The following is a 1,770-nucleotide window of genomic DNA, read 5'->3' as shown; positions in this document are numbered from 1 at the left end:
ACGGATCAAGTCAAATGCATAAATCGTCTGATTCAGAGTCAAATAACAAGTGAAGTCTAGGTGGATTTTTCCTTGGGTATTATCTTAATCAATTGAGTTTTCCCAAAAGCTTTTCCCCAATCTTCTTTCTGTGCACCCTTAGTTTAGTTAATTAGTTTAGATAAACAAATCCCTTAATTTTTAGGCTAGATAATAAAAAGAAAGTAATTAATAGTACTCTTGGTTCCTTTAGGTTCGACAATTCGGTCTTGCTAAAGCTATACTACTGTTCGATAGGTACACTTGACTTCATCATAATAATAGTTAGTTTCAAGAATGATTAATTATAAATTTTTCAAACCTATCGCGAATATCACGTATCAAGTTTTTAGCGTCGTTGCCGTGGAACTAAGATATTAGGAACACTCGATTTTTATTATTTTGCCATTTTACTTTATTTGCAATTTAAAATTTTATTTTCTTTTCTAATTTTCTCTTTTATTCGCTTCTGGCAAGTTTTTTTTATAGTGTATGACTAGAAGAAACCCGTCAGGACCATTACTTTTTGATAGTGAGATCGATCGTAGAGCTCGCAGAAACCGAAGAGAAATAAGGTGAAGCTTAAGATACATAGAGGAAGAGCAAGAGGATGATATTAAAACCACAACCGAGGAGATGACTGAAAAACAGGAAAATCCGCTACCTCCTGCGATTGTCGCTGATCTAGTAAATCAAAATCATGCTCCACGCACTATGTATGATTATGCTAAACCGAATTTAACAGGAACTGAGTCAAGTATAGTTAGGCCTGCTATTGCTGCAAATAATTTTGAACTGAAACCTAACACCATTTAAATGATACAGCAATTTGTTCAGTTTGATGGTTTGCAGGATGAGGATCCAAACACTCACTTGGCAAATTTTCTGGAACTCTGCGACACATTTAAAATCAATGGCATCTCTGATGATGCCATTCGTCTTTGGTTATTTCCCTTTTCATTAAGGAATAAGGCTAAACAGTGGTTGAACTCGTTACCACGAGGGTCAATCACTACTTGGGAACAAATGACCGAAAAGTTTTTACTAAAATATTTTTCGCCAACTAAAACGACTAAATTAAGGAATGATATCTCTTCTTTTGTGTAGATGGATCTAGAAACACTCTACGATGCATGGGAGAGATACAAGGATCTGTTGAGAAGCTGCCCTAACCATAGGCTACTACTCTGGCTACAGGTTCAAACTTTTCATAATGGCCTAAATCCTTCAACTAGACAGATGGTTGACGCAGCCACTAGTGGGACTATCAATAATAAGACACCTGAGGATGCTTATGAATTTATAGAAGAGATGTCACTGAATAATTATCAGTGGCAAGTCATGAGGACAAAGCCAATGAAAGCAGCCTCCATTTTTAACATCAATTTGATCACCATACTCTATAATCAGTTAGAACTTTTGAATAGAAAAATTGACGGTTTTCTTGGTTCTTCACAGGTTCACCCAGTATTGCAATGCAATGCAAGTGGAGGAGGGACGAGCAATTCAGAATACCTACCTTATGGCCACATCATGGAAAACGAGCAATTAAATTATATGGGTAATAATCCTCGACCTCAAAATAATCTTTATAATAACACTTACAATGCAGGATGGAGGAACCACCCAAATTTCTCATGAGGAGGCCAAGGGAATCAGAGACCAGCCCCACCTCCAGGCTTCCAACAACCACATTACCAATAGGAAAAGAAGCCGAACCTTGAGGAGATGCTAACAAAGTTTATCTCGGTG

At 37.0% G+C, this 1,770-nt stretch overlaps 1 non-coding gene across 1 annotated transcript; it reads right to left on the bottom strand.

Annotated features, from left to right (window-relative positions):
* Positions 1-1,092: 1,092 nt before the first annotated feature.
* LOC128292415 (small nucleolar RNA R71) lies at positions 1,093-1,199 on the bottom strand. Its single transcript, XR_008282400.1, has one exon. It is a non-coding gene; the product is annotated as a small nucleolar RNA R71 (small nucleolar RNA).
* Positions 1,200-1,770: the final 571 nt, after the last annotated feature.

This window comes from Gossypium arboreum, chromosome 4 (assembly GCF_025698485.1).
Source record: "Gossypium arboreum isolate Shixiya-1 chromosome 4, ASM2569848v2, whole genome shotgun sequence".
Classification (NCBI taxonomy): Eukaryota; Viridiplantae; Streptophyta; class Magnoliopsida; order Malvales; family Malvaceae; genus Gossypium; species Gossypium arboreum.
The sequence above is the reverse complement of the archived record's forward strand: the minus strand, read 5'-3'. Positions and strand labels throughout refer to the sequence as shown.